At 45.3% G+C, this 15,136-nt stretch overlaps 1 protein-coding gene across 4 annotated transcripts in view; it reads right to left on the bottom strand.

Moving 5' to 3' along the window:
- Window positions 1-15,136, bottom strand: part of STRADA (STE20 related adaptor alpha) — a 189,016-nt gene that overhangs the window by 171,319 nt on the left and 2,561 nt on the right. The window contains exon 1 of one of the 4 annotated variants that reach the window (XM_086923808.1): window positions 2,919-2,992. The exons of the other annotated variants lie outside the window; for them this stretch is intronic. The gene's annotated coding sequence lies outside the window, so the exon portion shown is untranslated. Of the gene's footprint in view, window positions 1-2,918; window positions 2,993-15,136 lie in introns of those variants that run through there. 4 annotated transcript variants of the gene reach the window in all.

The following is a 15,136-nucleotide window of genomic DNA, read 5'->3' as shown; positions in this document are numbered from 1 at the left end:
CACTATTGGTTCCTGAAAGCTACACCAGGTGTCAAGGACCGCCAAATGTGTATGCTAGACCCCATCATAAGGTTGTTATCTCTAACATGACTGGCGTACATTTACCTATTCTTGGCATAGCAATGGTCATGACTGATATATGTTTCTGCCCTGACCCTTATGGGTTCCAGCCTTGGCACAACTGGGGTCCTAGTATAATAGTGTGGCATTATTGTTATAAAACAAGCATAAGACTGCAATACCTGGGTATTCAAAGAAGTCTGTCCTTATGAGGCATTTGTACATGGGAGTACTTGATGAAAATGATAAGCGGATGTTTTGGAACAGTGCATTTCCTAAAATCTGAAAACTGATATTTAATTTAAAGGCAGTTTTTGTTTTCAAAAACAGGTTTTCTGCAGGGAAACTGAGTTTGTTTGCCCACAGTGGAAAGTGGTATTTGATACAAAAAAAATTCAATTTCAGAAACTGATGAATGATAATTCAAGCTGAGCTGGAGAGACCAGACCTACTGCTGTACTTATATACTTTATGCGGTAGGGCATGTCAAGATTTGAATGTTACTTCATAAGTCAGATGGAGGCATTTTATATTGATAAACATTTTCCTGGGATTTCTGCTAGTAACCGCACCAGGGTGGCGTATTACGTATTTGCATTGTTTGCGCCCGCCGCACCTTTGAAAAGGTGCACCTGGCGCAAACAATGCCAATGCTCCCCGTTATGGTGAATGCGCTGCCCTGGGGACAGTGCATTCAAGTGAAAACGCAGAGAATCCGCCTGCACTTTCAAAGGGGATGAGAGATCCCCTTGTAGGCGTGTGCAGTCAGTGTCTGTTCGACTGCACCCCCCTGCAAGAGGATGTCTGGAGGGGTCCATGGGACCCCCGTGACTCCCTGCCGAGGGCTTCTCTCAGGGGACGCACTGACAGTACGCCCACTTTCAAATGGCGCACTCTCAGTGCACCTTCTGAAGGCTTCGTTGTCTCTGCGCCCATGTCTGTAATATGGCGCTGGCGCAGAGTCAAAGGAATTCCCTCATTTGCATAGGACATGCCCATATGCAAATGAGGGAACACCCTCTGTTGATAGCACTGGCTCTTTAAGTGCACCAAAGTTTCCCAGGGGCGTGCATAGCAGGTGCAAATTCCCCTTGCGCCCCCGGGGCACATTATGTAATACAGCACCTGGAATACTTGGGTGGTAATTACTGATAATCCTGTTTGGGTGATCATAGTGTAGTCACTAATTTACAGTTATAAAATGTACCAGTAGCTCCGGAAGACTTTCCTTGAGCAGAAGTAGCTCTCACTACAGAAAAGGTTGGAGACCCCTGGTCTAAAAGCTGCCTTTCATTTAGCACGCTTGCTTATTTGTCAACATGCCCCAATTGCGATCAGAAACAATTGTTTTATGAAGCGCAATTAATTAAGTTTACATTAAAAGTAAGAGTTTACTTTCAATTAATACGCTTTCTTATTGCCAACAGGCCCCTGTTGTGATCAATAACAATTATTTTAAGAAGCACAATTAAATAACATGTCGGCCGGCTGCCTTTAAATTAACAAACTTTTAGGCTACAATACTAATGCATTCTGTAATTTACTAGTAAGTCCTTTCTTTGTGCCTTAAATTATAAGAACGCTTACTATATCTAGCTACAAAAATTATTACCAACGGTACTTTTAATTTCATACGCTAGCTTATTTATTGACATGCTTCAACTGCTATCATCAACACAAAATATTTCACAGACTACGTTTTATTAAAAGTCAAAAGGTTGCCTTTTATTTCACGCTTACTTTTTTACTAGCATGCCTTTATTGCATTCGTCACTAATAAGTATTTTACAAAGTACATTTAAATTAAGCGTTACAGGGCTGCCTTTAAATTAACATGCTTAATTATTTGCTAACATACGTCGAGTGCGCTAATCAAGAATAATTATTTTCAAAGCTACGTTTGCACTAAAGGTTAACAACAAACGCTGGAACGTTTTGTTTTCGTATTTGTAAATTTCCTTCCCTTATGTTACAAGTACGCAACAACCACAAAAAAACGCGTTTGTTCCAAAAAATGCTGCTTTTTAGACTTTTATTGCTAACTTCATTCGCATACACATTTATGCGGACTATGGCTAGCTACAATAATGATTACAAATGTTACGTTTAATTTAGTATGCTTGCTTATTTGCTGACATGCTTCAACTGCGCTTATCAACACAAAATATTTCACAAACTACGTTAACATTAAAAATAAAACCGTTGCCTTTTATTTTACGTTTATTTTTTTGCTACCATGCCTTCATTGCACTCGTGACTAATAACTATTTTACAGAATACATGTAAATTAAACGTTACAAGGCTGCTTTTAAACGTTACAAGGCTGCTTTTAAATTAACACGCTTAATTATTTGCTAACATATCTTAAGTGCGCTAATTAAGAAGAATTATTTTAAAAGCTACATTTCCATTAAAAGTCAACAACACACGCAAGAAAGTCATTTTCGCATTTCAAAATTTCCTTCGTTTGTGTTACAAGTACGCAACAACAACAAAAAATTGCCTTTGTTCCTAAAATTACTGTTTTTCGTACTTTTATTGTTAACTTCATACGCCAACATTCACGCGCAACTTAACTTAAAGCCGCCATTTTAAGTAAGCTTCGTACAATGTGCAAACACAACACAAATAACCTACGTATAAACATTCGCACTGCTGTTCGCTGCGTTTTAGTATTTACAACTTCTTTAAAACGTCACGATGCACTTAACACATACAGCATTCCATGCGCTTCACACAAACAGCATGTTTCGCGTTTCACACATACAGCATATCACATACTTTACATATACAGCATAACAAACGCTTCACACATACAGCATAGCACGCGATCCATACATAGAGCATGCTCCACTTACCAGTCACTAAACTTCTGTAAAAGCGTCTGCAAGTTCTGCTCCTTGACATACTTTGCAAAACGCAAGCTCCGTCAGCTCACAAAAAATCACATCCTGCCACGTGCTCTATCCCCCGCCCATCTCCCAGGCAAAGTTCACAGGACGCATGCTCAGTGCGTAAGTGTGTGTCCACAAGCAGCTAGCAGTTTTACGTTCAGCTTGCTTTTCTGTTTTTTTGTTACACATAAATATTCGTAATGTTAACGTTATTAATTAAGCATGTTAATTTAAAGGCAACTGACTTTTAATTTAAACGCACTTTTAAAAATATTTTTTAATAATGATCGCAGTTGAAGCATGCCACCAAATAAGTAAGCATGATAAATGAAAGACAGTATATGGAATAATAATTGTAGCTGGCAATAGTTAGAATATTTATAATTCAAGGTGCAAAGAAAGGGCTTCGTAGCAAACTACAGAGCGCATTAGAATTGTAGCCTAAAAGCGTGTTAATTTAAAAGTAGTCTTTTGACATTTAATTGTTTTGTACTCGGTAAAATAATTGTTTTAGATGAGCGCAGTCGAACGTTTTTGCATTGTAAGTTTAGTAAGTTGCATTATTTAGTTAAACCACCAAAAGCAGATTACAGACACTGGCATGCAGCAGTAAAAAAGTCCAATTACAAGAAACAGCACGGCTATGTGACAGAATGACACTTTACATTGTGCATGTGTAATTGCGAGCTCCACTGAGCTTGAACTCGAAGAAACCCTCCGCAGATCAGACTATACTCTCCAACTATAGACCTATCTCCCTTCTCCCATTCTTTGCTAAAATGTTGGAAAAGCATGTACATTCGGTAGTCTCCAACTATGCTGAAACTAATGACCTACTCCATGCTAGTCAATCAGGGGTTCGATCTAATTTCAGCACGGAGACAGCTCTACTTGAGGTCTCTGAGACCATCAAAGAAAACCTTGATAAGGGAGGAAAAGCGGTCTTGAATTTTTTAGATCTTTTGGCAGTGTTCGACACCGTGCCCCATGATCGCCTGTTGCAGAGATTGCAGCACTGTGGTTTTGGTGGCACGGTGCTGAAATGGTTTGCCTCCTTTTAACGGAATCAAATAGAGAGAATGATCTCAATATTCCCCATTTTAATGTCTTTCTACCCATTTCTTTAGAGAAGTCACATCAGGCCATTATGTCTAGCAAATCAGGATCACCCTTCGACCCTTGTCCTCCCATGTTTCTAAGAGCCTTGGCCAATGAGGTAAATCCTACTGTTAATAGTATTATTAACTCGTCACGGCGGAGATTCCACGAGACTGGAAATTAGCCGCCGTTAAACCCCTCCAGAAAAAACCTTTATCTGACCCCACGATTCTCTCCAACCTGCGTCCTATCTCACTGCTGCCAGTGTTGTTTAAATTGACCGAATCTTTTGTCAATAGACAACTCACGACATTCCTGGAAGACAACAACATATTGCACACCAACCAATCAGGCTTTAGGTCCAAGCATTCGACCGAATCCGCCCTCCTGTTCCCTGCTGAGACCCTGCGTACCGCTATGGACCAGGGAAGGAGGCCGTCCTGATTTTACTCGATCTATCGGCGGCCTTCGATACGGTCTCACACGCAATCTTGATCGACCGTTTACTCAGTTCAGGGATAGGAGGAGTAGTGTTGGACTAGTTTAAACACTTCCTTAGCCAAAGACGGCAAATCACGGTGTTGGGCGAATTCATCTTCGAAGAAAAATCCATCAGCACAGGGGTACCTCAGGGCTCTAGCTCGAGCCCTGTACTTTTCAATCTTTTTATGGTACCCCTGATCGAGCTTATCTCTTCTTATCAGATTAGCACAATATTTTATGCTGATAACACACAGCTTATCCTGGTACTCGACAGGGAGCTGCCCGGAGCGGAGGAAAACCTTAAAAAATGCCTGACTGCCACATTTGAGTGGATGAAGACCAACCATTTAAAATGCAACTCTGGGAAAACGGAAATCTTACCGTTTGGCCCCCATAATCTGTTTTCCCCTAAGCAATGGTGGCCTGAAGATGCTGAAGCTCCCCCTAACACCATCTCTTCTGCCCGTAACTTAGGTATTAGTTTGATGACTCACTGTCACTTAAGCAACAAGCAACTGATGTGGCCAGCACATACTTCTACATCATCCGAATGCTCAGGAAATTCTTTGACCTCCTCCCACTATCAACAAGGAAAACGGTAGCGGTGGCACTCATAACATCAAGACTGGACTACTGCAATAGCCTGTATGCGGGAGCAAATAAAGCCGTGCTCCACAGGCTGCAGATTGTCCAGCATGCCACCGCTCGCCTGGTTCTTGGTTGGCCCAGGAAATCATCCGCTTCTGCTGCACTAAACGCCCTTCATTGGCTTCCAATCCATAAACGCATCTTATTTAAAATTTTGGTTATCACTTTTAGAGCTTATCACTCACAAGGACCTAGGTACCTCTCTAAAAATTTCAAACGCCATCTCCCCATTCGGAGTCTAAGATCCTCCAACCAGAATTTTTAATTGTCCCAAAATTCAGATTTGCCACCAAAGGTGGAAAATCCCTTGCTGTTCTGGGTTCTAGAGCATGGAATAAACTGCCACCTCCGCTCCGGCAAATTTCATCAGAATCCCTTTTTAGGAAAGCCCTTAAGACCTGGGTTTTCACGCTTACCGATGCTGCCTGTAGAGCCTTAGTGTAAAGGATGTAATCTCTTGGGAATTGCTTCAGCTAACCACCTTTTCCATTCTGGGTTGGTATCAAGCTCCAAAATACTCCAGGGAGTGATAGAATGCGCTATAGAAAAACTTCTTTACATTACATTTTTAAAAGGACAGAGAACAGGAGATTTGGTCGCCACCTTTTTCAGCTAGGATCCCACCCCTTAACGTGGGGTTACCCCAAGGCTCTATTTTGAGCCCTGTATTATTTAATCTGTACATGTTCCCCCTTGCAAAGTTGGCAGAGGCAGGGGATAGAAAGATTTTATCTTATGCAGACGACACCCAGTTGTTGTTCACCTGTGGGAAGGGTGCTGATTTTTTAGAGGTCAGAAGATCAGAGACTGCCTGACTGAAGTATTTCTCTGGTTTCAATCGCACCAACTTAAATGAAATCAGAGATCATCTTCTGTGGCACCCCTCCGCTGGACTCTTGGAAACATTGGTGGCCTGGCGAAATGTCGCCACCTTCGATGACTGTCAATGTGGTCAAAAATCAGGGGGTGAAAATGGATGACAGGCTATCTATGAAAACACAAGTCCAAGCGGTGACGGGTACTTGTTTTGGCTTGCTGAAAAGGATTCGGAAATTTCTCTATCTCTTGCCAACGATATATAGAAAGATGGTGGTGCAGGCCCTTATTACCTCTTGTTTGGGATATGTGAATGTTTTGTATCTTGGCATACCCGAGGGCTTACTGAATAGACTGCAGGTTGTGCAGAATTCTGCGGCCAGAGCGGTCCTGAAGCTAGGAGCCAGAGGACGGATTTCTCCTCATTTGAGGAATCTACACTGGCTCCCGGTCAGGTGCAGGATTCTCTTTAAAGCTCTAACCCGTGCTTTTGAAGCTTTGCATGCGCTTGGGGCTCACTATTTGCGTAAAAGAATTATTTACTACATCCCACGCAGATCGCTCGGATCAGCACATCAACATTTGATCTGAACTCCAAGGTTCTTTAGAGCATGTTGCGGAGGACGGTCCTTCCAGGTACAAGTAGCTCGTGCTTGGAATACGTTGCCTCTCTCTTTGAGACAATCTACCTCCCTCTTGGAGTTTAGAAAACAATTAAAAACGTGGATGTTTCAACAGCTAAGTTAATCTGCTTCCGCTCAGTCTTAGTTCTGGGTACACTGTTCTTGCATATAGCTTTTCTGTCACAGCACCAGGACACTATTGAGTAGCTGAGCGCTCTATAAATCATTGTTTAACATAACACTGTGTTTGCAAAAGCTTTCTCCAATTGGCTAGTTCACTGCTCGCTTTTGCAAGCCTCTTTGGTTTATGTAGGTAAAGGAAGGCTAAAGGGATGAATTGGTTGTGGTTGGTGCAAAACGGAAACAGACAAGACCAGATTTACCTCCCTCACAAGAGAGGAATAAGGAGACTTAAAGCCTGCCCAATGAACAAAAGCAAGAAAATGAAATTGACAAGAAATAAAACCTGCAGTAGGCAATGGCTAACCTAAAGTCCATTTTAAGTAAAGACAATGTCACAACAGACATTTGACATCTACAGCCAAAAGATGCAAGTGCAAAATAACAAGCACTGACAAAGCCTACCACGCTAGCTACATATTTGTGTACCTATACATAGCATTGTCGATGTCTGCTGTCTCAGGTGTCAGTACCTCGTCCACCTCCATTGAATTCTGGAACTTGTAGTCCTAAACTGGAAGCCATTTGCAAACAAAATCCTATAATGGAGTGAAATGCTTGTGCGTAGTTATAAGGTAATTACAATACATAGCACATTATATAAACCGAATTGTTTGTGGGCACTTGGTTAAGATGGCTGTATTGGACATAGTCATTTAATCGACCTTATATGCATGCAAGTCTGCGTGGCCCCACCAGAATTCGAAAACCTGACATTAAGGTTACAGACAGCTATCTGCTGTACATGCATTGAGCTATCGTACCAGTCGCCTTCCAGGCGGCCTGTCTTCCTGGTTAGGGGGCTTGAGGTCACATTGTAATGGATCCTGTGCCTTGAGAGAATAGATCGAGGTGTCAAGTGTCCCTGTTGAGTTTATACGAACTTTAACTGCCACCTTTCCAACTTGTAGTAAAAGTAGATGTTTCATGAAAGCCTGCACGTTGTACCCTGGCCCTCACATGGGCTGGATCGGGCCCGCGGTGAGACTTCATCTAGTGTGTGTCACTCCATTGAAAAAGAGAGTTCCCCACATTCCAGCCTCTGAAAACCACTTCTAGCTGTTTGCAGTTTTAAAGAAGGCTGAAGTGAGGCTGCTTTCCAGTGGGCGAGATGCTGACAAAACATTAAGTCATGTTGAATCCATATGGCTGACTATTTCTTTTTCTGTCTGTCTCTCTCGCTCTTTCTCCCTCCTCGGTCTTTCCACTCTTTCCTGGCCTTCCCTCTTTTCTCTTCAATCTCCTTTCCCTTCTCTCTCCCGCGCACCCTCCCCTCTTCATGTGTCACTTTGTCGCCTCCTCACGGTCTCCCACCCCCTCAGTATGCCGGGGAGCCCTGTCGCCTGTCTCATCTCCCTTATCGCACTCGCTCCCACACCGGTCCCACAGCTCATCTCTTTCTCAAACCCCATTCACCAGTCTGTTCCCCCTCACCAGCGTTTGTTGCTTAGTGTCCACCCCTCCCCCAATATCTGTCCCTCATACCAGTGTCTATCCCTATGCATGTCCCTCCCCGGACATCTGTTGCCACCTACACTCATTTCTGACTGCCCCAACACCAGTGTCTGTCCTCACAAAGGTGTCTGCCTGTTCCCATACACTAGTACCCGTCCCTCAGCAGCACTGACTGTTCCCCTTCACCAGCCGTCAGTTCCCCTTCACCAGCCGTCAGTTCCCCTTCACCAGCCGTCAGTTCCCCTTCACCAGTGTCTGTCGCTAAGTGTCCACCCCTCACCAATATCTGCCCTAATACCAGTTCTCTTTCCCTCATACCAGTCTCTATCCCCATACATATCCCTCCCTGTACATCTGTCATCACCTACACAAGTGTCTGTTTGTGTCTGTTCCCCTTCACCAGTGTCTGTCGCTTAGTGTCCACCCCTCCCCAATATCTGCCCTAATACCAGTTCTCTTTCCTTCATACCAGTCTCTATCCCCATACATATCCCTCCCTGTACATCTGTCGTCACCTACACAAGTGTCTGTTTGTATCTGTTCCCCTTCACCAGGGTCTGCTGCTTATTGTCTACCGCTCCCCCAATATCTGCCCTAACACCAGTATCTGTCCCTCATACCAGTACTATCCCCATAGATGTCCCTCCCCATACATCTGTTGCCACCTACACTTGTGTCTGGCTCCTGTCGCCAGTGTTTGTTCCACTTCACCAGTGCCTGTCGCTTAGTGTCCACCCCTCCCCCAGTATCTGTCCCTCATACCAGTGTCTATCCCCATACATGTCCCTCCCAAACATCCGTCGCCACTTACACTTGTGTATGCCTCGCAGCATCAGTGCCCATCCTCACCACTGAGGTCTGCACAAACACCATGTCCGTCCTTACACCAGTAAGAGTCTGCCTGTCTCCCTACACTGGCACCAGTCCCTCAGCAACAGTGTCTGTCCCCAAATGTTGCAGTTTGTCGCAGCAAGGAGGGAGCACATTTTTGCAGACTGTAGACATGTGAATAGGTCAGCAGCTGTTAAGTGTCTGGGAACCACTAGGAATCCATTTCAGAAAGGGGCCAATGCCACCAGGAAGGCGACATTTTCCCGCTACATCCCTCCACAGACATTTAGGAGCAGTTAGAAGTGTGAGTGCATGGAAAGGAATGAGGATCTGCCCCTTACGGACACCAACTGCTGGAGTCGGTATCAAAGAGTCGCCTCTTCCCCGCTTTCCAAGAAGCAGACTCAGTTATAGGTGAAATTCTGTGTGGGTGGCTGTGTGTGTGTGTGGCTCTGTGTGTGTGTGTGTGTGTGTGTGTGTGTGTGTGTGTGTGTGTAGCTCTGTGTCTGTGTGTGTGTGTGTGTCTAGGTGTGTGTGTGGCTCTGTGTGTGTGTAGGAGAGTAGGGTCTGCTATCCTATGGTCACCCCAAATTTTTGCTTTTTGCTTCACTGGTTTCTGACTTAATGTGGCTGTGGGCCTGCTAATCAGACCCACAGCCTGCTGTTCTCTCTCTAAATTACTGCCAATGCACTCTAGGTGCATTACGAATTGGAACTGGTTCACCTTATGAGCCCCTGTATAAGTGCACCCTAGGTGCCCAGGGCATAGGTGTATCCAAGGCCTACCAGGGGCTGCAGCATGTATTATGCCACCCCTGGCCTGGCCTCCATATTTGACACAACTGGCTGATCACTCAGCTGGGGTAAGTCGGTGTAACCACCTCTTACTTAGGTACAGTATGTCTGTGCCTAACCCTAAACTGGACACATATGTTCCTATCAGCCACTCCTATGGAAGGCCTCATCAATCCTGGAGGCAGAGTGCTTGGAAATATGTGAGATGGTGCTCTAGCATGAGCTGAGCCTGTCTGCAGCTGTCGGGAACAACTCCCTAAGCTGTTCCGGGATATTGCCATACCATATACTCTTAAGTGCATTATAATCCTCGCGGTTAAATGCTATCTTTGGTTTGGCTTTATCAAAACATGTCGAGTAAGGTGTCATACGAATTGGAATACTATCCCCTCGCCAATTCTGGCGACGGGGATAGCATTCCACCCTTCTAGAGGGACACGACATGTGTGTAGCCTTAACCCCGGTTAAAGTTAAACAGAGCCTCAGCTCCACAAAATGGACGCTGCCACCACAGACACAAGTCTGGCCTCCTGCTGCTGACCGAAACTCGGCAGATGGTGGCCTGGACAAAGGGTTTCCTGCCTTGGGAGGTGCGAGCACCACCCCAGACAGGATTTTGTGTATTGGGTAGGACAGGGCTGAATAGAATCAGACATGCCCGGGGCACACAAGGTGTCCCCGTGCATAGGCCAGCCCAAACCGGTTCTGGGGCCTTCCAGCCCCAGTCCTGGCGCGGAGCTGGACAAAGGAAAGGGGGTGTAACCGCCCCCCTTCCTGGTTCCTCCCAGAGGAGGGACCTAGTAGGTGATCCACCCCCTAGATTGGAATAAGAGGGGGAGCAGTGCCATTGCACAGCAGATCATCCCGAAATCAACTTAAAACTAAGAAGAAGACTGGACTTCGACATTCTGCTGCACAGAAGACTGAAGAAGAATCTCCCTTGTGGCCAAGGAGTGACCACCCTGTGAACACAGGTACCAACCAGCAACTCGACGTCTGCTTTGCCGCCGCCTCCCGCCGGAGCCCGAGCCCAGAGCCCGACAAGAACCAGATTCCCAGACCTCTCAGAGCCCGATCCACAGTCCCTGCAAAGAAGGGACCCGTGGAGGCACCGAGTGACGTGGGACCGGACCTCTTGAAAGACACCCGAAAAGCTGACTGCGCAGCTTCTGAGGCATCCTCGACGTTGTGCTTTGGGGATTGAGAACCCCCACCACCGAGCAGCCCTTGCACCGAAGATCAGCCCTCCAGCATCTCCACGATCTGCGTGGGGCCCTTTTGCATTGTGCCACTCGACGCGCCATCCCGGCCACTAGCCACGCGGCCAGCGGCCATCTTGGCGACGAACCCGAAGATTTAAACAGCAGGTCTGGTTGCTCCAGACCTACCCAAGCTCCTGTGAAAAGGAGCACCCGCTCTGACCTTGCTGGTCCGAGTGAACAGCATCTTTCAACTTCTGCGTGGCTTGCATTTGCCAAGGCCTGTTTGCTCCGATCAGGTCGCCGACACCGCCAACAGCGAGAAGCCTACGTGGGACAGCTCGTGACCGACTCCTGGACGTCCTCGACCCCGGGTATCCACGTGGCTGCAGAAAGAAGCTACCCGACAACGCCTGTTTGCACCCGACATCACCTGGTTCCACTCTGGTTCCACGGCAGTCACTGGCTAGTGACTTTGAACACTGTCCCCTCTGCTTTCAGGTCTTCACATCTACAGATCCACCCTTGGATCCACCGGAACTCTTCTCATCGAGCCGCCTGCAGCATCTCCTGCTCCAAGCACCATCGACCAGCGTGACGAAACCCGACACATCTTCGACCCTGTGCACCCGCTTCCTGTGGGTGAGGTAACTCAGCTCCGCCGGTGCTCCTGCACTGGTACACATCCCAAGGGCCTGTGTTTTAAGTTTCAGCTCCGTAGGTCACTCGGAAGGTTCCTAACTTTCTAACTTTGTGCTTTTTACGCACCATAGACTTTGTATTGAGAAGTGCGTGCACTTTGGACACTGCACCCGAGTCCCGTGGGCCTTTCCCGACTTAGCTAACTCCAGTCTCGAATAGCTCCAGCGATTCCCCAGGCCCTAGGCCTCTTCACTTTCCTCCTGGTATCCCTTATACCACTTATTTAGTATATGGTTTAGGTGGCCCCTAGGGCTCATCCATATTGTGCAACTTTTGTGTATTTTAAACTGTCTTGTGATTTAACGCTTGTGCTTCTGTGCTCATAAAGAGTCCAGGGGATTTTAATAGTTAATAAATCAATATATATTTTCAATATATATCTGTGTGGTGTCCCTTTCATTTGGTATTCAAGGGGATTGTGTATGGTATAACAGCTGGCTTCACATGCCTTTCAGAGTTTAGCCTAAGACTGCTTTGTCCACGTTACCACTAGGATAACTGGTCTACAAGGTTGAATTACAACCATCATCATAAGGGTTGCTTGGCATGGTACAAAGTGATCACTAGAACTAGTGAGCATTATATACCAGGCCAACTTCTCACAGTGTGTGTGTGTGTGTGTGGCTCTGTGTGTGTGGCTCTGTGTGTGTGGCTCTGTGTGTGTGGCTCTGTGTGTGTAGCTCGGTGTGTGTAGCTCGGTGTGTGTAGCTCGGTGTGTGTAGCTCGGTGTGTGTAGCTCGGTGTGTGTAGCTCGGTGTGTGTAGCTGTTTTTGTAGGTGGCTCTTTGTGTGGGTGGCTCTGTCTGTGTGAGAGTGACTGTGTAGGTGGCTCTGTGTGTGTGTGGGTGTCTATGTGAATGACTCTGTGGGTGGCTCTGTATGTGTGTGTGGGTGGCTTTGTGTGTTTGGCTCTGTGGGTGTCAATGCAATAGGTCATGCATTTGCAAGCGATTAAGCTATTGGCAATGTAAATGACAATGTCATTTATTTATGATTTTAAAAAAAAAATGTCATGAGCAATGCCAATAGTTCTACCTTTAATAATGCCGAGACCATTGCATTGTAAATGCTTGTTTCTACTTGCGTAACAATCGCAGCACCCGTGCTTTTAAATAGCTTAAGCTAAAGCGCAGGTGCTGTGATTACTTCAAAAGTAAAGAAATAGAAATTGAAGCAATCACAGCACCTGGGCTTTAGCTTAAGATGTTGAAAGCTAAAGCGCAGTTGCCGCAAGTGCTTTGCAATGTAATAGCCCTTGAATTACTGAAAGCTTGAGCTCTTGGCGTTGCATTATTATTAGTAACGTCAATAGCTCAACCTTTCAATAATGCGAGATCTATTCTTATTGCTCATGCGGTTTGGTACAGTAGGGGGGGCTCCAATGATGCAGCCTCTGCAAACATGCACGTATGTGAACGGCTACAGAATGACAATGGCACTCATTTATGTTTTTTTATGACCTCATCTAAATAGCTGGATGTGACTTAGACTGGGGTGAAGCAACTGGGTGGGTACAAGGAAAAAAGAAACACAGAGGTGGGGCGAGAAGCACATGCGGGAGACAGCAACACAAGGGAGAAGCGCAAGAGGTAGAGAAAAGTGAAGGGGATGAGGATATAAGTGTAAAGGTGATAAGGAAGTGGCCACAAGATGAGAGCAAACACACAGATGGGTGGGTCGAATATTTGGCGGGGGATATGAGAAACACAAGAGGGAGAGCTAGAAAACACGCAGTCTGATGGAGTGCTTTACAAGCAAGCACTGGCGTTACCAATAGGTCTCGCAGTAGGAAAGTTGGAGCTATTGGTTTTGTAAATGACATTTGATATTTATGTTTTGTGATTTACAATGCCAATACTTTTAACTTTAGCAAATGTGACACTTATAGCATTTGTAATCCCACATGTTTTGTATTTACGTGACTTAGATGTATATATCTTACTAATATAATTTTTTTTGGGTTAATTAATTAATATTGAAATAAAAGTTATTTATAATGTATAATGGCAATATTGTAAACTTTCCAAAATATCTTTTGTGAATATTATGTTCAGTGTTTTTTTTGGTGAAGAATATCTAAGATTAGAAGTGAAATCTTTAAAAAATTGTGGCATTTGTAATAAAGTTTGAAACTTTGAGCGAAGATTTTATAAATAGTTGTTGTTGAATTTTTGCATGGATTGATGCTGTGGTGGTGCGGATAGATGTTGTTGCCTGTGAGTGCGCGCAGTGCTGGTGTGTGTATGCAGTGCCTGTGTGTGCGCAGTGCGCTGTGTGCACTGTGAGTGAGGGCTGTGTGCACTGTGAGTGAGAGCTGTGTGAACTGAGTGTGGTTTGTGTGCATTGTGAGTGAATGTTGTGTGTGTGCAGTGTGACGGAGGGCTGTGTGCACTTTTTTGAGGGCCGTTTGCACTGTTTGAGGGCTGTGTGCACTGTGAATGATGTTTGTGTGCACTGAGTGACGGCTGTATGCACTGATTGAGGCCTGTATGCAGTGCGATCGAAGACTTTGTGCAGTGTGAGTGAGGGCTGTGTAGAGTTCCACAATATTTGGAATTTGTGTTCACTATTGAGGTTTGCAAAACATGGCGATAAAAAGTGTGAGTAAGTGTTAAAGGAGCACTCGCACCACAAATATACAAATACAAAATTGTTTCGCGTAATCCTAGTACTCATTTTTGTGTCATACTAAATGTGGTATTTTTCTTAATCCGCACACTTAAAATTTCTAGGCATTTACAGTGTTGGTGTGTGTGCATGGCCTAAGCAGGCACTGACGGCTGGTGTTATGCGTTTCTGGTGTGTAACTTTGCACTAACAAACTTAAGAATAAAAAAAAAAAATAGCATTTTACCTGCATATAATAGTCTGTGTAAAAAAATCGTGGTGGTTTTCACAGTGTTTCTAAAGTTGGTTCCCTTGTATTTTAGGGTATTTGGTGAGAAGGCGAGTTTCGTTCCCTTTAGTTTATATTTGCATTTCACAGCGGATGGCCGACAACAGATTAGAATCTTTACGACTGAGATTAAAGCACTCCAGTCTCCTGGGGTGGTTAGGCCCCAGACGTGTAGCCGTGCGTGAATAGGAGAAAGTCTGTAGGCTGTTTGTGTTTGGTGTGCGTGTTTCCGCGAGTGAAAAGCTGGAGGGTGGGGTATGCTTGGAAAGAGTGCACGTCTGAATGTTGTCGATGTGTGCGTGTTGCCGTGCGTGAATGGGAGAGAGTCTGTGGGCTGTTTGTGTTTGGTGTGCGTGTTTCCGCGAGTTAAAGGCAGGGGGGGGTATGCTTGGAAAGAGTGCATGTCTGAATGTTGTCGACGTGTGCGTGTTGCCGTGCGTGAATAATTTTTGCAGTT

The sequence above is a fragment of the Lissotriton vulgaris genome, chromosome 5 (assembly GCF_964263255.1).
Source record: "Lissotriton vulgaris chromosome 5, aLisVul1.2, whole genome shotgun sequence".
In the NCBI taxonomy this organism is placed as follows: Eukaryota; Metazoa; Chordata; class Amphibia; order Caudata; family Salamandridae; genus Lissotriton; species Lissotriton vulgaris.
This window is presented reverse-complemented; position numbering and strand designations above follow the sequence as displayed.